This window comes from Ovis aries, chromosome 15 (genome assembly GCF_016772045.2).
Source record: "Ovis aries strain OAR_USU_Benz2616 breed Rambouillet chromosome 15, ARS-UI_Ramb_v3.0, whole genome shotgun sequence".
Classification (NCBI taxonomy): Eukaryota; Metazoa; Chordata; class Mammalia; order Artiodactyla; family Bovidae; genus Ovis; species Ovis aries.
In genome coordinates, this window is record NC_056068.1 from 70,488,627 (window position 1) to 70,510,706 (window position 22,080).

Consider the following 22,080-nt stretch of genomic DNA (forward strand, 5'->3'; position numbering starts at 1 on the left):
GTCATACCAGAATATCAATTTAGAGATCTAGGTAAGATCTCTCTCTTATATTTCTCATCTGATTTGTTGAAGCAGAAAGAAAATGTAATTTTACGGTCCTTTTTTTTTTCAGATGAAAATACTGATAAGAGATTAATGACACAGAAAATAGGTGGAAAAATACAGATTTTTATCCCATATTTTGGGCTCTTGATCCAATTCTGGAATTTTCCTATATTTTAGGAGTAAATTTCAGGCCGGAGCCAAGCAATTTAAAAGTTATTTATATGGACAATGAGTCAGGACTTTTGAAATGGAGGCCATTTAATGAGTTGAGTGCAACTATACCACACTGTATAGTGAGCATTTCCTGTTAGAAATTAATGTCAGTAAAATATTCAGAACACTTGAATTTTATTGCTAGGATTTAGAAGCTATCTGGTACCTATTGTCAAAAATATGAAGGCAATTCAATAAGTATTTATTAAGCTCTACTACAGTTTTTAAGCAGTACTTCAAGGTAAGTATTATGATTCTCATTTTTTAAAGGCAGAACCTAAGAGTAATGGAGCTTAGGCAACTTGCTCAAGGTCAATAACCAAGAAAAGGAATGTTTATATTTTGAACTCAAGTTTGTCTGACCCTAAAGTCCTACTCTTTCATAATCTTAGTTGAAACAAAATCATTTACACGTTAAAAAATTGTTGATCCTTTGAGGCTGTAATTTCATATCTTGGGCTGGTTTCTCAGAGAATCACACACACGTGCTATGATTTCACCACACAAATCTTTATCTCGGTGCTGTTCAAAAATGGCACTAACCCAATGACAAAAAAAGGGCTCAATTAAATTAGCTGCGTTATATCCACATTGCGACATAGTGTGGCAACCATTAAAAATATTGTAACGGAAAATTATTTATTGGCAACACATCACTGCGACAGAGCCTCATTTTGGTGAACATGCAGCCCACAGAGTTCAGTGTCCTCAGCCTCTCCAGTGAATGCTTTTCATCCCAAATAAAGTCGGTCTGACTCTCCTCTGCGCTCCCATAGGACTTCACACATGGCACATGGTAGTCAGCTTCATTACCGGGACATCTATCTTCCCCAACCTTGTAGATATGAATTCCTCAAGGTTAGAGAATCAATTTCAGTCACCTTTATTACATCACCCATCTCCAACACACTGGCTCACACTTAATAGGCGGTATTCAATAAACATCTACTTAAAGAATCAATAAACCAGTTCTTCAGCACTGCGTTCAACCCATTTAACACTTTAAAAAATCATGTAGAAATACAACTTCTGTGGTTTAGTGGGGGAAATTGTCATGCTCTCTCACAACGAAAGGAAAAAAGCCCTGAAGTTTTAGGTCCCCTTGGCACTATCTCTCTGTCTTGAAGATAGGCAAGGCCTATGGTCTAGGTTTAACTGTAACCCATTCACCACATGTAGGGTCTTGTCTTGAACTGATTGCAAGGGGCTGGCAATAACCTCAGCTAACTCAAGGGTTTTAATCTGAGATTTATACATTTCTATCTGATACATCTAAATGAATAGGCTTCAGCAAATACATCTCTTGAAATTATCTTTAAAAATTTATAGATTTGGGTTGGAAAAAATTCCATTAGGGTTTTCTGTAAATGGTATGGAAAACTCCAATGCAACTTTTTAGCCAACTCAATATTTTTTGCATATGACTGTTTTGTAAGGATGAGGGTTTTTTACTTTTTAATTTAAAAAAAGCCACTGGACCTACAAACTTTGAAGTCTATATTGTTCCCATCATATTATTTTGACTAAAAAAATATATTTTGACTTTTATATGTGTATTTCATTTTCTAAGTCAGAAATTTTTTAAATTTTATTTTCAGTTTGAGACTGGGGTAAGTTGACTCTTTAACAAAGCTCATTAAAATGTAGTTAATGAGAGGCTTTGTTCATTATTCTTTCCTGGAGAGTTGATAGTACAGCAGAAATAGTTCCAACAAGATTATAAGCACTCCTCTGGGAGTGAGAAAAGAGAATTGCTATTTGGAGTTCAGTGGGGATAGAGGTCCCTTTCACCTTTGGCATCCGTACTGTCAATATTTTCAAGTTATCTAAAGAAAGCCAGAGAGCGGGTCATTGGGAAGAAAGTCAAATGGATAAGGGCCAGGGAAAGAGACAGAAGGGCACCAGAGCCAGTTTACAGAAATCTTAATCACAAGACTACCTTCACCCAATACTCTAAGAGTCTTCACACCTTCTTGAAGGCTGTTGGTTGGCTGTGTATGTGTGTTTTGATGTAAAGGTATAGTCATATTATTTTCCATTGCCATATATTTTGCCTAGGAGAAACATCACAAGCCATAACTTAATAATGTTGACAGGAGACAATATCAAGTGTTCACCTCACTCTGCTCCTTCCAAACTCTGCTGAGCTGGGATTGCAAGTAGAGTGGATGATTTGAGGTTTCAGAGGTACCATCATAGAATGCACCTCACTACCACCACTGTCAGTCTTGGGATACTTCTAGTACCACACTACAAAGGAAGCCCATTCTCAGAGGCTGAAAACACATCAAAGAGGATTGGAGGGTCCTAGGGCACTGAATTCACTAAGACACAGCAGGTATTGTGTGGTCCCTCACATGTGTTTCAGGGTGATTTGATCTATATTTTCAGAGACCACAAAGGAGTCTTAAAGGCTCTCTATAGGATCATGAAACACTGGAGCCAGCCTCAGAGATCAGCTGCTCTTGACAGTGTTAAGTCGCTTGGATAAGGTGACGTCTTATTCATTAGCATATGACAATAACGGGAATGATGATGTCTGCTGTGTTCTTAGTCTGCACTGGGCACTGCTCTATGGGCATCACAGGTAGTAATTCACTTATTCTTCACAACAAAATCATGGTGTCAGTCCAATTATTCCCTTTCCCTCAATGAGGAAATCAGACACAGGAAGATGAAGCAACTTGTTCAAGGACATAAGATTAGGAAGAAAAAAAAAAAGTCCTTAGCATCTTAATTAATAAAGAGGTCCAACCAACCCATCCTAAAGGAGACCAGTCCTGGGTGTTCACTGGAAGGACTGATGCTAAAGCTGAAACTCCAATACTTTGGCCACCTCATGCAAAGAGCTGATTCATTGGAAAAGACCCTGATGCTGGGAGGGATTGGTGGCAGGGGGAGAAGGGGACGACAGAGGATGAGATGGCTGGATGGCATCACCAACTCGATGGACATGAGTTTGAGTGAGCTCCGGGAGTTGGTGATGGACAGGGAGGCCTGGCGTGCTGTGATTCATAGGGTTGCAAAGAGCTGGACACAACTGAGCGACTGAACTGAATTGACTAAATTGTCTATAATGGAGAGATCCATAAGTAAGGATTTCTCTGTCCCTTCCTATTTAACATTATTTTTCTCTTTTCTGGAATGGTGTTGTATATCCCAAACCAACAATGATCGCACAAGAAATGAGGGTATTTTTTAAATCATTAAGTGCCCTCCCCATGCACACACACACACATAAACACTTCTACACACTTGAAAATACAATCACAAGTTGTTGGGTTTTTTTTTAACCCTTTAACCAATGAAAATCAAATGATTTGAAAGGAGTGAAATAAAGAATCCCATTTCCCATCCCATCCTATTCATACACAAAGAATCCTTGGTATCTTGGTATGAAAAATCCTTCTTTGCACCTCTAATCAAGGAATAAACACAACTAAATCAATACCTTGAACATCCAGGACAATTCAAATAATTTAATAATTGAGTCATTTATTACTTTCCTCATGAAAACAATAAACACTGAGCAACAACTTGCTTTAGTATCTATGCACTGGGTATACATGGCAATCAATAAAGCAGATTACACCTCTGACTTCATGAACCTTTTCTTGGTGGTAAAGGTGATATCATTACTATATTACTGATGTTTTCTCTTAGGTCAATACATTCTGTAGTTATAAATTCTGTAAATTCATAAAGTTAAAGTCAGAACTATTTGAAAGAGTGAAATGAGACATTGTGACAAACAAATAGAATTCAAAGTATCAAAGAACTGTAATCACATAATCCACCAAGACAAAGACAAGTTCTTAATATTATTAGCTCTAGTTTAAAATCTCCTAAAGAGCCCATACATAGCACAAACGTCACAAACTCTGAATTTGAACTTGTCATTTCTTTGAAGGAACTCTACCTCTTAGGATCCTCCCATCATGCATCCCCAGGTACTCCAGTAAATAAGTCTATAAGTTCCACAGTCAGCAACATATTCTCTTTTGATGGGTCAGAGCCAAGTGAAATCTCCCATTCTAACAGAGCCCAGAGTATCAGGATGGTGAACTATAAGGGCTAGAAACAGATAGATAACGCAGATGTATTTTAAATGGCCAACTAAGAACAAAAGAAAAAAAATATGGCAGGAGAAGTGTATACTAAAGAATATAATACTACGTGAAATGAACATACAGGTAGTTATATCAAGTTCTTAGTGCAAATCATTTAAGACTGGGAAGACCCTGGCATCGGACTGCAGTACTTGAATATGCTTCCATCATGTAATAGCTAAGTGATAGGCAACGATTCCTTTGACTGACACGGATACCCAGTAGGCTAGGTTTTTCAGAGAGACAGCTGTCATCTCCCACTCCCTCAAAGAGCAGCATCTTTTGGAAATTAAAACCGAAAGATATGGAAACTAGCTACAACTGAGTACTTAAGCAAGCCTCCTGATAAAATGCTGATAAGATAGAACACAGCTGAAGGTCAATAATCAAAACCAAAGGCTTGGGTCCTGGACTCTGATCACACCAAAATGTAAGTCCTCTGTTAGAAATGCTGACGTTGATGGTCAGTGCTGGAAGCTACAATTCTGCTACGTCACAGAAAGGTAACCATAAAGTTTGGACCTCAGGCCCAAACCATCCTAGAGGAAGGGCTGGTGTTCCCCCAACCATGAAGCTTATGAGCCCCACAGCTCAAGGCTGGGGGCCGTTTCAAGTCTGATGTCTTACTCCGTGGTTCCCTGTACACCCGGCACTGAGAAGCTGGCTCACCTGCTGCTGCTCTGCCTCTGGAAGTTTCCCCCCAATCCAAGGTTGGTCTCGGCTGGTATGTGTGCTGCGGGGTCATTCACTCTTGATTACTTGACGTTAGACGATCTTGGACAAGTTATGAATTCTCTGTGAGCCTCGGTATCCTCTTCATCAAATAGGGATAACGACAGTAAACACTTAATTTGGTTTCTGTGAGGATTAAATGAGATAATCTATGTCAAGTGTTTATCACAGCTCACACACATAGCAAACATGCAAAAATGCTAGCTACTATTAGAATTCAGGATTTAATTCCACAGGATTTTTAAAATACAAATAAGGAAGGTTTTTTGTTTTTTGTTTTTAAATCACATCTCTAAAGGAACTACAAGATAAACTCGAGAGCTTTCATTAAGAGATTCAGAGAACACTTATTTTATTGTCTGTGACTCCTTGGTTGATGTGGTAAAGATTCTTTGACAATGAAGTGATTCTGAGTTTCAGATCAAAGAAGGGAGATTTATTTAAGAAGATACTTAAGCTTCTGCTCCTAACTAGTATCTGTTTGTACCTCTTGACAGATGAGAAACGGAGAAGTGGAGTGAGGGAAAGCCCAAGTGACTATACTTTTCTCCTAAACAATTATTCATTCATTTATTCACTCATCCGTGTATTCTTTCTTTTCTGCAACAGTTATATATTGCAACACACAGTACTAAGCATCAAAGTGTAATAAGAAGGCAAAAATCAAGCCAACACTGACAAGCAAAAATTGGCTTGTCCAAGACATACTCTCCATATGCCAGTCTCCCGAAGAAGTTGCTGGCCTCCTGCAAGTTCTTTGGAAATCAGCTACAGCAAAATCCTTAAGCAACCAAACTCTAGTAAAATTCTGATGTTGCTCATTCAGCCATGTTCAAGTGTGACAAAGTGGTGGGACACTGATCCTGTCAAGGAAGAGGTCTGTGTTCTCTTAACTATGGATGTCAAACTTGGCAGAATAAGACTTGGAGCTAAGACCATGCTATAATTATAGCTGATGGATTCTGGCTCTTAATCATGGCTGGGGAGGTACTATCACTTCACTAATTAGTTTCTTAAAAGTCCTCTGGTACTCCAGGCTTAGATTTGCTAGACTCCTGGGTGCACCCCCAGAGTACAATGGGAAATGGGGAGCATGGGCTTTTACTATGGTGCATGCCTCCCATGTAATGTCCTTTCATCAGTCCTAGTACGTGAGCTTCCTGGAGTTTTGTCCGGGTTTGATTAACACACTTGTTACTCTTATGAAGCCCATTAAATTGATGATCCTACACTTAGTGTAGGGAACTAATCCAATTCATAGAAATAAGATGCTGTGGAGATAGTATGTTCCATGTCTAGGGTGAATGATTTATTTCCTCTACTGATAAACCTCTGGCTGTCTTGGAGGTGTTAGCTGGAATCCAACCCTACACCTCTGACCATTTCCCTTCCACAAGAAGATGAGTGGCTCTATTGTGCAGGATAAGAGCACCTGTACCATCTGCTCCTGGAAGGTGAGAGGTAGGCTTTATTTCTGCTTGCAAGTGTGTGTGCGTGTGTGTGTGTGCGTGTGTGTGTGTGTGTGTGTGCGCGCGCGCGCTAAGTTGCCTCAGGCATGTCCAACTCTTTGTGAGTCTATGGACTATAGCTCGCTAGACTCTGTCCATGGGATTTTTTCAGGCAAGAATACTGGAGTGGGTTTCCAAGCCCTCTTCCAGGGGATCTTCCTGACCCAAGGATCGGACCGATGTGTCTCACGTCTCCTGCATTGGCAGAAAGGTTCTTTACCCAGTGAGCCACCTGGGAAACCCACTTGCAACTATACTTCTCACCATACAAGGTGCCAGAGGCATTTTAGGGGGAGGATAGGAAATCTATTTTGGCCTTATGTACCAGGTGTGTTTCTCAACACAGCTTTTCTAATAGTAAAATTAAATATCTTAATTTCTAAGGAAGTCAAGACTTCCCTGTCTATTCTTTAATAGGTTCAGAACTTAAAGTAACATTTGACTCAGTGCCTCTTTTAAATCTCAGCCATTTTTATTCAGACGTGAGTTTGAATCCCAATTGGTATTGAAAAGATTGAGTATAGTCTCAAGACGCTGGTGCATTCATTTGTCCACGGTAATATTAATATTAGTAATAGCTATCTCATTGGGTTGTATGGAGATTAACTGAGATCACATGCCTGACATAGTAGGTCTCCATAATTCAGCTTCTATGATATTTGTGATATACAAAGAAGTCTAGACAAAAAAAAAAAAAACCTGTGAAATTAGGAAGGCAGGACTTGAAACCTGATATTAGGAACTTTTAATAATTTTTCAAGTACTTTAAATATAGAAAATATTAATAATTAGCAGATGACTCAAAAAACTTGAAACCTTCTTACAACCTGTGTTCATGCACTCCAGTCACTATGACACCACTTTTCAGAACAAAGAACTTGAGTGCTTGCTACAGCGAGATCAAAGGAGGACGTGTCATAAAAGGCTGCGGAAGTCACACCTCAGTCCCTGGCCCTCCTGTCCTCGCTCCGCATGTGTCATTTAAAAGGCAATTCCCTTTGAATGGGCACAGCGCAATTCTATTACCAGACATGACTGCTTTTACTACTAGCAGCGCTTTAATGATTTTATGTCATCGCAATAATAGAAACATGACATTCAACTGTGACTACAGCTTGCGAGAGTCTATTTTTGGAAAACCGATTTTGTAGAGGACATGCAAATGTGGAGTCTTGGTGCCTGTTTATTTCCCAAAAGGCTGAGCCAGGAACTCTCACACCTCAGTCCCCTCCGTGGACCTTTCATGACTTTCTGAAATGAGTCTGGTAACTTGAGGTCTCGAACAATGATGCTTCACATACAAAAAAGAAAACCCACTTTAGAGAAGGAGACTGGAGCCCGAATCTAATTTTCTCATTGGAAGGAACATCCTTTATGAAGTATTTCAATGCCTGAGTCCTTATTCTTGATAAGGGCCAAGTCCACCAACAACAACAATGACAAAAGTACATGCACTTGGTCAGTGGAGGAATCCCCTCAAATCTTTCACAGACAAATCTGAAGCTAAGAGTCATAAACTCCCTCATCGTCCTTCACTCACAGGTCAGTACTATCTCTTTCAGCACACGCTGTCAACTTCTAATCTCTCTTGCTTAAGACCAACTCTTCCACCTGCGGTCTTAATTCCTACCCCTACTGCCTCTTTTGGGCTTCCCCAGGGGCACAGTAACCTCAGATGTGCAGATGATACCACCCTTATGGCAGAAAGTGAAGAGGAACTAAAAGCCTCTTGATGAAAGTGAGAGGAGAGTGAAAAAGTTGGCTTAAAGCTCAACATTCAGAAAACGAAGATCATGGTGTCCGGTCCCATCACTTCATGGGAAATAGATGGGTAAACAGTGGAAACAGTGTCAGACTTTATATTTTTGGGCTCCAAAATCACTGCAGATGGTGACTACAGCCATGAAATTAAAAGACGCTTACTCCTTGGAAGAAAAGTTATGACCAACCTAGATAGCATATTCAAAAGCAGAGACATTACTTTGCCGACTAAGGTCCGTCTAGTCAAGGCTATGGTTTTTCCAGTGGTCATGTATGGATGTGAGAGTTGGACTGTGAAGAAGGCTGAGCGCCAAAGAATTGATGCTTTTGAACCGTGGTATTGGAGAAGACTCTTGAGAGTCCCTTGGACTGCAAGGAGATCCAACCAGTCCATTCTGAAGGAGATCAGCCCTGGGATTTCTTTTGGAAGGAATGATGCTAAAGCTGAAGCTCCAGTCCTTTGGCCACCTCATGCGAAGAGTTGACTCATTGGAAAAGACCCTGATGCTGGGAGGGATTGAGGGCAGGAGGAGAAGGGGACGACAGAGGATGAGATGGCTGGATGGCATCACTGACTCAATGGACGTGAGTTTGAGTGAACTCCGGGAGTTGGTGATGGACAGGGAGGCCTGGTGTGCTGCGATTCATGGGGTCGCAAAGAGTCGGACACAGCTGAGCGACTGAACTGAACTGAATTGAGTGGCACAGTTGTAAAGAATCTGCTTGCAATGTGGAACACACAGGAGACACGGACTCAATCCCTGGGTGGGGAAGATCCCCTAGAGGAGGGCATAGAAACCCACTGCAGTATTCTTGCCTGGAAAATTCCATGGAGAGAGGATCCTGTCAGGCCACAGTCCACAGGGTCATGAAGAGTAAGACACGACTGGTCGACTGAGCAAGCACACTGTCTCCTCTAGGACCTTGATGTATCAGGGGTCTACTTTGCTCCAACATTTCTACTTCCCCCCTTGCTACTGGGTCTCTCCTTTCAGTCTGTTAAATGCCAAAATCCTTACCATTACACACACAGACACACAGAGGCACAACCCTCTGTCGTCTTCTCGTCTCTGACCCATTTTCCTCCACAACTGAACTACTTAAATTAGTTCACATTTAGCCTCCCATTTTTAAAATTCCTGTTTTCTCTCTTGCTTCTATAAATAAGTAGGCACTTTTTCCTTGCCTTCTTGTTTCAAACAAGTACTGTGATCTTTTCTTATCTGTCCTTCCCCTCTTCAATCCCTGTCTGTAGTCTTCCACTGGTATCAGTCCCCCCAAACTGCCCAGGAAAACTTCATCAATGACCTCATTAGAGTTAAAACCAATGGTCAGTCTCAGTAATTTGAACATTTTGCTTGCATGTAATATAAGCAATCCCTCCTTTCCCTTTCTGAAAATTCTCCTCTCTTTGATTTCATGCTACTGCATGAAATAAACTATTTTATTTCTACCAATTATCCTGCATTTTCTCCAAATACTGTACCATACACTACACACTGTTGAAACAACACTGAAAGGTAGGGAATATTGTAATCATGTATACCTTTAAAAAGCAAGCAATTGAAACCTACAGGAACTGAATAATTTTACTCAAGTTACATAGTATATGTAGGGAATGGGCTAAGACACAGCTTTATCTTACACCAGTGTATGTTTTAAATTTGTTAATATGATATTTAAAACATATAGGAATATACCAATTATTACAACTAACAGATCTCATCTATCCACAGATTTAGCACGTTAACATTTTGCTTCACAATTTGTACTATTTTTCCAGAACTGATATATTAGAAAAAGCTAAAGCCCAACTTGGAATTCTCCTCAATTTGACTCCCTTTTCTTCCCAGAGGAAACCATTATACTCTAGGGGGGTCTCTATCATTTATATCCATTTTGTTAAACCCTACTATTAGATTGATACACACTTCTTTATTCATCCCTCTTTTATATCCCTCTGGATATAAAAGATTCTTTCTTTTCTGTTTGTGCTCACTCATACAAATATTGACCTCTAGTTAATGATTTATATGCTGATGTATTTCAGGGGAAGTACACTGATGTCTGCAACTTACTCCCAAACGCATCCCCAAAATAGTGATGGATAGAGGGATGGAAATTTTAAACATATATACTTAAGAGTGTATAGATAATCAATATGTCTAATCACTTTTCAAACCAAATAAGGCTTTAGAATATCTTCACACTACAGTTCTTCCTCTAATGTACCACATTGAGTTGTTTGTGCCTATAAAATACCTTTTCAAAAATGATCAAAAATTAATAATATATCAGTTTTTTCTACAATACATCTTTGCTTACATTTATATGATTATCAAAATATTTCCAAACCATCTCATCCTTGTTTGGGGAGGAGAGGATTCAGTCTCCTCTTACTGATTTCCATGCCTTTTTTTTTTTTTTTTTTTTTTTTTGGTGAGAGTCTAGAATCGTTAATTGTCACAGTATTTTTATGAACATTTAAAAAATTTAAATTTCTTCCCATGAATTATACTTTGACTAAGTATAGAATTCTAGGCTGACAAGTATATGTCATCCCCCCTTCAAAGTTATCCTTCTATCATGACTGTGAGACATCTTCAGTAATTCTAATTTTCATTCCTTTGATTGTAATAGATATTTCATCTTTGTCTGCCTTTAAGACTTTTTTTCTGGTTGTGTGAGTTTTGAAGTTTCAGGGCAATATATCTGCATGTAGAATTGTTTTTGATCATCCTGTCAAGAATGTGGTATACTCAGTAATTCTAAAGGCTGAAATCTCTTTTCAATCCAGGAACATTCTGAGTTATTGTATCTTTTACTTTTCTTTATTCTCCTCTTCTAAAAACTCTGTTGTATGTATTCTGTAGTATCTTATCTTTCTCATATCTTTACACCCATGGTGAATGTCTAATTATTTACACAGACCTATTTTCAAGTTACTAACATTTACGATTATCTACATCTTTACCAAATTATTTACTTACAACCTCCAGATCATACAGCTCATATGTTTCATAGCAAGATAACAAGATAGGGGTCCTTCTTCAAGTTTGATGCCTGTGGTTCTTTCTCTTTTTTGTATCTATTTAAACTTTTACACATTTACTTTAATGTCTCCTCTGACTAGTTCTATTATTTCTTGTTCTAGGGTGTGAATTCTATTTGCTGAATTTTCTGATCCTTTTTAATTATGACTCCCTACAGGTGACTTGAAATGTCTTAAGGAATCTTCATGGAGGTTGTTATAGACTGACTTGTCTCCTCAAAATCCATGTGTTGTTGAAACCCTAACACCCAGTGTGGCTGTATTTGGACAAAAGGTCTTTAAAGAGGTCATTAAGGTCAAACAATGTCATCAGGTCGGGATCCTAATTCAAAATGGAACATGTGTTCTCATCAGAAGAAGAGGAGTTCACAGGAAAATGCATGCAGAGGAAACCCTGGGTGAGGACACAGCAAAGATGAGGCCACCAACACGCCGAGAAGAGCGCTCCCACCAGAAACCAGCGCTGCTAACACCTTGATCTTGGACTTCCAGCCTCAAGAACTGCGAGAGAGAATATACACATGCTGTTTAAACCACACAGACTTGGGTCTCCTTCAGGAGCCCCAGTTAGTAGCAACATCCATTGAGTGCCAGTTCACATTCATCTCTTCATTGTTGCCATGGTTTCAGAGTTTATATTAGAATGTTGGTACGTTCTCAACTTGCCGTTCTCACACCACATAAGGAATATAAATTTGGAACTCACAAATGTGCTTCAAGTGTTTCACATCGCCTGTTTCTAAAAACTGACTTGTTTTCACTCATGGCTAGTGGTTAGAATTTTGTTTTTGAGGACATAGTAGGATACCTTCCTGTCTCAAAGGTCCTGTGGATAATACACATTCAGTCTCTTTCTGTAAGTAGCTCCCGTCTGAGGGTACTGAAATATAAGACCAAGAAATTAAGGTAAGTTTTCCAGTTCTAATAACTAGAAATTGGGGACCTCTGATTATTAATCTTATCTTGAATTTTTTTTCTTTTCATTTTGCAATCTAAGGAGTCCCTTTCTTGATTTTTTTTTAAACTTACTAGGGTATAGTTGCTTCACAATGTCGCGTTAATTCCTGCTATCCAATGAAGTGAATCAGCTATACACATACATATATTCCCTTCTTAATCCTCTCGCCCACTCAGCCCCATTCCACCCCTCTAGGTCACCAGAGAGCACTGAGATAAGCTCCCTGTGCTACGCAGAAGGTTCCCAGTAGCTGGCTGTTTTTATAAATGGTAGCAAATGTATGTCAATTCCAGTCTCTCGGCTCATCCCACCCCTCCTGCTCCACCATGTCTGCGTGGCCATTCTCTGCATCTCAAGTTCTGCCCTGCAGATAGGTTCATCTGTACCATTTTTCTAGATTCAATGTATAAAATAAAATGGGCGGAAGACCTAAACAGACACTTCTCCAAATAACACTTACAGAGGGCCAAGAGGCACACGAAAAGATGCTCAGCAACACTAACTGTTAGAGAAATGCAGATCCAGCTACAATGAGGTATCACCTCACACGGTTCAGAATAGCCATCAACAACAACAAAAAATTTCTTGATTTTTGCCATTTCAAAAATACTTCTTTCATGATTTGTTTGCAGTGGAAATAAAACTCTTCTGTGTCAGCTTAATTTCAAATAATGACCTGATGTCTCTTATGTTCTTTGTACATCACCACACCGCCTTTCTTGGCCCATCATCTCTCTGACTAGCTATTATAATGCAAAATCTAACTTCTCTTTCTCTGCTTGACAACGAGATATTTCAGAGGATCAATCTCCTCTTCTGATGTTCTTGTTCAACAAACTAGTCTACTTCCAATGTTATAAGAAACTGACTTCTGAAAAGTCCTATTTGACATCTCAGCTCCCACATTCCATCAAAAGGCAAATTCTATCCCCTCAGCCTTCCTAGCATTGTCATTTCACAACAGCTACCATCAAACCCCACTTCTGGTGATAGAGCAGCTTCTCAGGATCTAAACTTGCACTACTAATGATTAGCCAGACTACAGTCATGCATCTTATCATCTTTGTTCTTTTCAATTTCTTTTCATTTTTTTTTAAATAACTAATGCTGACTCTTTAGATCTCTTCAGTGGATTTCCTTACCCTATAGAATAAAGTTCAAGCTCTTCAGCTTACAAAACCAAATCTTCATGATTAAGCCTTCGACTGGTGATCCAGAATTATTTTGCATAGGGATTCATACCACCACCAAGAACTGCTGTTCACTTAAGCCATTTGTAGTGTCTTTCCGTGACTTGGCTCAAACAATTTCCTCACCCTGAAATGATTTCTCCTTGCGCCCTCTCACCCACTTCAGTTCAACATCACTTTCTTAAAACTTTCAGTCTCTTTTCCAGGGAAAGTTGACCACACCCTCCTCTGTATCCCTGCCACAAATACTTATCCTTGGTACTTATTAAAATCTTAAATCCACTGATATAATAACAGGCTTCTCCTCTACTCTGAAACTGAGATTATACAAGACATGGTTTCTCAATCTCAGTGGGATAAGCAATAGAGCAGATAATTGTATGTTGTATGGGTTGTTCTGTGAGTTGTAGGATATTAAGGAGCATTCTTGACTGCTAACTACTCGATATTAGTAGTTGCCACCCTTCACCAGACATGACAACCAAAAACGTCTCCAGACATTGTCAAATGTCTGAGGGATGAGGGGCGGGAGCATAATCATCCCTGGCTGAGAACCAATGCCTTAAGATAGAAACGACATTTCCAAAGTCCTGGGTTCAAGGTCACCACATGTATTCCAGAACTATGAGTTGACAGAGTGCATAATGAATAAAAATATTTTAGTAATAAACAGACACACACATACACACACACACACACATATATATACACATATATACAGATATATATGTTAGTATAAGTTATACATTAGCTGAAATATATAAAATATTTGACTTGCAAATTATGTTTTTGAGTAATTCAGGGAGCTTAGGTTTAAATAATATTAGTAGGGCATAAGACGGACTATACACAGGCATTTCATAGTTAAGGACCAAATACCAGCTAAGATACACAGTTAAGTAAGAACAATTAGCAATTTTGTGAATTGGCTGCCAGTTCAAATTTATTTTGCCAAGGCTAATGTTTACTTAAGTTGAAATGTCTGACAATTATAAGAGCTTTGATTGCATGAGCTTATGTTTGAATTTCAGCAACTCTGCATTTAAATTGAGGCAATATAATCTCCTGGGCAATTGTCAAAACAAGTAACTATGTTGACAAGGGATCTTGGAAATTAAAGTTAAGTGAGAGTGTGTGTGTATGTATACACACAATATATATGCATATATATATTCACATATGTACATATCATATATACATACATAAACACATACATATATATGGGCTTCCCAGGTGGCGCAGTGGTTAAGAATCAGCCTGACAACACAGGAAACTCAGGAGTGGCAGGTTTGATCCCTCTGTTGGGAAGACCCCCTCAAGGAGGAAATGGCAACCCACTCCAGTATTCTTGCCTGGAAAATCCCAAGGGCAGAAGCCAGGCGGATTACAGTCGATGGGGTTGCAAAGTGTCATACGTGACTTAGCGAATGAGCACACGCTTGCAAATACACACACACACACATACGCATGCACACATTATGTTCCTCAGCTGTTCTTCCCTTAGACATTTACTTAACAAATATTTAGACAATACTTGGAATGTGCAAAATAATTGAATAAAATAAAAAGATCTTTTTACTTCTACTGTGTGCTCAGTCACTCCTCTAGAGGAGACAATTCAAGCATGAAAACAACCTAAATAAGCGGAATCAAAAGGTTAAGAAGGTTCAAACGAAAGAGCCAATCTTTCAATTTAGTAAAATCAAGGAAGAAATCATAGGCAACATGGCACTGAATTTTGGCCTTGGGGGTAACTATTAATATCAAAGGTGTTTATAATAATAACAATAAAGAAAGGTATTAAATTAACTATCAATTGAATCATTACCTTCATTTGAAACTTTAGTTCTGAAAATTGCAATAATATGCAAAACCATGTGTTCTATACTTAATAACATCAGGAAACATAATTTTGCATTCATTTTGAGTTACAGAAGACTCAGGTATAAAATGTATTACATAAGGATCAAAGTCTGGAAGAAAACACATGGCAATATTAATAATTATTTCTGGATTTCAGGATTGACAGGGGCAATATTACTTCTGTTTTTAGATACCTCGATATTTTAAATTTATCTTCCACTTTTATTCCATAGCTCTTTTATTTTTATAAAATAAAAAATATATTCATTTATACATACACATTCCAGGTCAGTTCAGCCGCTCAGTCGTGTTCAACTCTTTGCAACCCCAAGAACTGCAGCACTCCAGGCCTCCCTGTCCAACTCCAACTCCCTGAGTTCACTCAAACTCACATCCATCGAGTTGGTGATGCCATCCAGCCATCTTATCCTCTGTCGTCCCCTTCTCCTCCTGCCCCCAATCCCTCCCAGCATCAGGGTCTTTTCCAATGAGTCAACTCTTCGCATGAGGTGGCCAAAGTACTGGAGTTTCAGCTTTTGCATCATTCCTTCCAAAGAAATTCCAGGGCTGATCTTCAGAATGGACTGGTTGGATCTCCTTGCAGTCCAAGGGACTCTCAAAACTCTTCTCCAACACCACAGTTGAAAAGCATCAATTCTTCGGCGCTCAGCTTTCTTCACAGTCCAACTCTCGCATCCATACATGACCACTAGAAAACCAATAACCTCGACTAGACGGACTTCTGTTGGCAAAGTAATGTCTGTGCTATTTAATATGCTATCTAGGTTGGTCATAACTTTCCTTCCAAGGAGTGTCTTTTAATTTCATGACTGCAATCACCATCTGCAGTGATTTTGGAGCCCCCAAAATAAGTCTGACACTGTTTCCACTGTTTCTCCATCTATTTCCCATGAAGTGATGGGACCAGATGCCATGATTTTAGTTTTAAGAAAGTTGAGCTTTGAGCCAACTTTTTCACTCTCCTCTTTCACTTTCATCAAGAGGCGTTTTAGTTCCTCTTCACTTTCTGCCTTAAGGGTGGTGCCATCTGCATATCTGAGGTTATTGATATTTCTCGCGGCAATCTTGATTCCAGTTTGCTCTTCTTCCAGTCCAGCATTTCTCATGATGTACTCTGCATATAAGTTAAATAAGCCATATAACTCAATCAATGTAAGTTCAGATTTCTTTCACTAGAGGTACAGACAGACTTTTCAAATCTCCAGCATTAAATAAGCAGGGTGACAATATACAGCCTTGAAGTACTCCCTTTCCTATTTGGAACCAGTCTGTTGTTCCATGTCCAGTTCTAAATGATGCTTCCTGACCTGCATATAGGTTTCTCAAGAGGCAGGTCAGGTGGTCTGGTATTCCTATCTCTTGAAGAATTTTCCACAGTTTATTGTGATACACACAGTCAAACGTGTTGGCATAGTCAATAAAGGAGAAATAGATGTTTTTCTGGAACTCTCTTGCTTTTTCCATGATCCAGCAGATGTTGGCAATTTGATCTCTGGTTCCTCTGCCTTTTCTAAAACCAGTTTGAACATCTGGAAGTTCACGGTTCACGTATTTCTGAAGCCTGGCTTGGAGAATTTTGAGCATGACTTTACTAGCATGTGAGATGAGTGCAACTATGCGGTAGTTTGAGCATTCTTTGGCATTGCCTTTCTTTGGGATTAGAATGAAAACTGACCTTTTCCAGTCCTGTGGCCACTGCTGAGTTTTCCAAATTTGTTGACACGTTGAGTGCAGCACTTTCACAGCATCATCTTTTAGGATTTGAAGTAGCTCAACTGGAATTCCATTACCTCCACTAGCTTTGTTCGTAGTGATATTTTCTGAGGCCCACTTGACTTCACATTCCAGGATGTCTGGCTCTAGATGAGTGATCACACCATCATGATTATCTTGGCCGTGAAGATCTTTTTTGTACAGTTCTTCTGTTTATTCTTGCCACCTCTTCTTAATATCTTCTGCTTCTGTTAGGTCCATACCATTTCTGTCCTTTATCGAGCCCATCTTTGCATGAAATATTCCCTCGGTATCTCTAATTTTCTTGAAGAGATCTCTAGTCTTTCCCATTCTGCTCTTTTCCTCTATTTCTTTGCATTGATCACTGAAGAAGACTTTCTTATCTCTCCTTGCTATTCTTTGGAACTCTGCATTCAGATGCTTATATCTTTCCTTTTCTCCTTTGCTTTTCACGTCTCTTCTTTTCACAGCTATTTGTAAGGCCTCCCCCGACAGCCATTTTGCTTTCTTGCATTTCTTTTCCATGGGGATGGTCTTGATCCCTGTCTCCTGTACCATGTTACAAACCTCATTCCATAGTTCATCAGGCACTCTATCTATCAGATCTAGGCCCTTAGATCTATTTCTCACATCTACTGTATAATCATAAGGGATTTGATTTAGGTCATACCTGAATGGTCTAGTGGTTTTCCCTGCTTTCTTCAATTTAACTCTGAATTTGGCAATAACAAGTTCATGATCTGAGCCACAATCAGCTCCCAGTCTTGTTTTTGCTGGCTGTATAGAGCTCCTCCATCTTTGGCTGCAAAGAATATAATCAATCTGATTTCAGTGTTGACCATCTGATGATGTCCATGTGTAGAGTCTTCTCTTGTGTTGTTGGAAGAGGGTGTTTGTTATGACCAGTGAGTTTTCTTGGCAAAACTCTATTAGCCTTTGCCCTGCTTCATTCTGTATTCCAAGGCCAAATTTACCTGTTACTCCAGGTGTTTCTTGACTTCCTACTTTTGCATCTAGTCTCCTATAATGAAAAGGACATCTGTTTTGGGTGTTAGTTCTAAAAGGTCTTGTAGGTCTTCATAGAACTGTTCAACCTCAGCTTCTTCAGCATTACTGGTTGGGGCATAGGCTTGGATTACCGTGATATTGAATGGTTGGCCTTGGAAACAGATAGAGATCATTCTGTCATTTTTGAGATTGCATCCAAGTACTGCATTTCAGACTCTTTTGTTGACCATGATGACTACTCCATTTCTTCTAAGGGATTCATGCCCACAGTAGTAGATATAATGTTCATCTAAGTTAAATTCACCTATTCCAGTCCATTTTAGTTTGCTGACTCCTAGAATGTCAACATTCACCATATATTCATATTATATTGATAGAAGTTTCCAATTCATCAAGGGGGAAAACACTTTGTCAAATTTTATTTCCATACATGGCTAAATGATTGTAGATTGTGACATTAAATTGTATAAATACAAGAAATCATAAGTTTGAAATTTCTACATTGAAATTGCCATAGTATTCCCTCTAGCCCTTGATATTTACTTCTTAAAAAGCACTCACTTGCCTATTTGCTCTCCAAGATATCTGGAAAAATTGATTAAAAAATTGTATCAGAAGATTAAAAGAACAGTAGGGATGTAGATAAGATATACAAAAGCTTAAATCCCTCCTCTTCCATGCAGGCTTAGGTATAACTGGTGTCTATACTGATATTAGGGCTTCCCTGGTGGCTCAGATGGTAAAGAATCTGCCTGCAATGCAGGAGACCCAGGTTTGATCCCTGGGTTGAGAAAATCCCCTGGAGAAGGAAATGGCAACCCACTCCAGTATTCTTGCCTGGAGGATTTCATGGACAGAGGAGCCTGGTGGGCTACAATCCACAGGATAGCAAAGAACTGGACACAACAATGACTAAAACGCATATACTGATATTACTCTTCCCAGGTGGCGCTAGCCGTAAAGAACCAGCTTGTCAATGCAGGAGATATATCAGACATGGGTTCAGTGCCTGGGTTGGGAAGATTCCTTGGAGTAGGAAACGACGACCCATTTCAGAGTTTTTGCCTGGAGAATCCCATGAACAGAGGAGCCTGGAGGGCTACAGTCCATGGCGTTGCAAAGAGTTAGACGTGATTGAGTGACTTAGTACACACATACTGATATCACACTTCTGGGATGATTCATGTCATTACTATCATATATGGTATTATATGTGGAAATATTCTGCCTTACAGGGGAATTTCTTAAATATTCAGATGAAATAGTTCACTTTTTTAAATTGAACACTCTTGGGAGCTGAAGGCATGTTTTAGTACTACTTAACAACAAGAATCACCAAATGTACAAATACTGAGTGTCTAGTAAACAGTAGACATCTAATAAATATTTTAAAGAATGTAATCACAGAGGACAGAATGGCTTACCGAAGTGACAAAAGTTAACAAAAGGCAGAAAATTATATTTGGTGGTCTCAATATAATTTGGAATTACAACTGTACCAGCATATCACAGACCTGAATGTATTCCTTTCTCCAGGATTCAGACCTTCTCAAAAAATTTACCCAAAAGGCTTTTAATGTTAAAAAAAAAACACAAAAAAAGAATGGCTGATTAGTTGAACTCCATCTTTCCAAACACATACCACCCCAGCCTTGAGACCTACATGATTGCTCTTCTTGTTGTACGACCTGTAACCCCCTGATTATCACATTATTTGCCTTATATGTCCTCAGGTCTCTACTCTAGGGTCTTTTCCTCAGAAAGTTATATTCTGGCTACTCTATTAAAAAACAAAATTAAACATGGCTTCCCTGGGGGTCCAATAGTTAAGAATTCACCTTGCAATGCAGGGGACATGGGTTCAATCCTTTGTGCAGGAAAATCCCACAGGCTGCAGGGCAACTAAGCTGTGTGCCACAAGAGAAGCCATCGCAATAAGAAGCCCTTGCACCGCAACTAGAGAGTGGCCCTGCTTTTTGCAACTAGAGAGAGTCCACGTGCAGCAAGACCCAGCACAGCCAAAAATAAATAAAAATAAATAACAAACAAAAACACTCTCAGTAATCTTTACCCACTTGCCTTTCTTCTTTTTAATAGGAAATGGATGTCTAACAATATCTGGTTCTTTATTTATTTATGACTTAGTTCTTTTCCTAAATTTATGCTACAGATAAATTGAACCATAAAGAAAGCTGAGTGCCAAAGAATTGATGCTTTTGAACTGTGGTGTTGGAGAAGACTCTTGAGAGTCTCTTGGACTGCAAGGAGATCCAACCAGTCCATCCTAAAGGAAATCAGTCCTGAATATTCATTGGAAGGACTGATGCTAAAGCTGAAGCTCCAATACTCTGGCCACCTGATGCAAAGAACTGACTCATTTGAAAAGACTCTGATGCTGGGAGGGATTGGGGGCAGGAGGAAAAGGGGACGACAGAAGATGAGATGGCTGGATGCCATCACTGACTCGATGGACATGAGTTTGAACAAACTGCAGGAGACAGTGAAGGACAGGGAAACCTGATGTGCTGCAGTCAATCCATGGGGTTTCAGAGTTGGACACGACTGAGTGAACTGACTAATGCTATAGAAGCCCAGGGCCCTGTCTTGTATACACTGTACATCTCAACCTCTTAGAATACCATCCAATATATAGTCAGCCCTCAACAGATACATGCATTCAGTGATGGAGGAATGAATCAATGCTTAAATTAATACAGTGGGAGCTTCATTAAATCATATTCAGATCTAACGCGTAGATTTTGATGAATCCATATTGACCCCTATATTGACATTCTTTATAATTTTAATTGCGTTTCTGTACTGTTCTGTATTTCTACATTATCTATATTTTTTCTTCTTTAAATTTTTAAATGTTTTGGACTACCTATAACTGCAAAAATAATAGCAACAAAAAGCAATCTCTATGTTTTACGTCTTAAATTATTTTTTTCTGAAAATTCCCCTATATAACACTGTCTTAACTTTGGGGAATATTTAATTTTCAAGACATACTTTTGACATTTTTATCTTTCTGGCTAGTATATTCTTATGACCTTGAGCAGAAGTCTTCATGAAATCGTCTGTGTAAAAGAGAAGAAACTACTTTACCTTGCAGGTTTGTTGAAAGTATTTTCTGAGATAATGATTTCATGTAAAGTCCCTAACCTGGTGATTCTCATCTATTATGCCATTACCATGCAGGAAATGTTGCCCTTCACTGCCAAGAACCATTCTTATAGTTAGGAAGGCAGGGACTGCCTGAGGACATGAGATTGAAAGGCAGATTTGCAGGCACCAGTTTTTTCTTTGTTTGTTTTTTTCCATGTGCTTCTTAGGTTTTACATCTTTATATTATTTCTAAGATTTGGAATCTGTGTGATGACTAGCATTAGAGATAATAACCTTATGACTGAATTATTTCTTATCCTTTAAAATTTTATACTTGTTACCTGAGATTTCCAATGGGTTTTTTACAATAGTCTTGATATTTACTATTCCTTGAATACCTTCGCATACTCTCCCCATGGAGCCTCGGCACCTACTGCTTCCTTTTCTTGGAATGTTCTTCTGGGATGGATAGCCAAATGGCTTGCTCCTTGATGACCTTGTGTTCTATTATCATGTCACTTTAACAATGAGAAAACTAGCCAACTCTTCCATTTCCCAACACTTTTTCTCTCTTCCCTTCCCTTCTTTTTTTCTGCTTCTCATAAAATCTGAAATATCACAAACATATCTATTTGGTTTTTTTTGGCCTTTCACCCATTCACATAACAGACAATAAGCGTCACATGGATAAAGATTTGGTTCACTGTATGAGACTTGTTTAAATATCGTTTTCACAGTCTCTATGACAGTGCTAAACAATTAAGAAGTTTTTAATAAT

General features: G+C 39.0%; 1 protein-coding gene across 4 annotated transcripts in view; it reads right to left on the minus strand.

The window, feature by feature from the left end:
- The window catches only part of LRRC4C (leucine rich repeat containing 4C), a 1,433,039-nt gene that overhangs the window by 1,159,170 nt on the left and 251,789 nt on the right, over positions 1 to 22,080 (minus strand). For 2 of the 4 annotated variants that reach the window (XM_042233372.2, XM_060399523.1), the window contains exon 2: positions 5,037 to 5,225. The exons of the other annotated variants lie outside the window; for them this stretch is intronic. The gene's annotated coding sequence lies outside the window, so the exon portion shown is untranslated. The remainder of the gene's footprint in view (positions 1 to 5,036; positions 5,226 to 22,080) is intronic. 4 annotated transcript variants of the gene reach the window in all.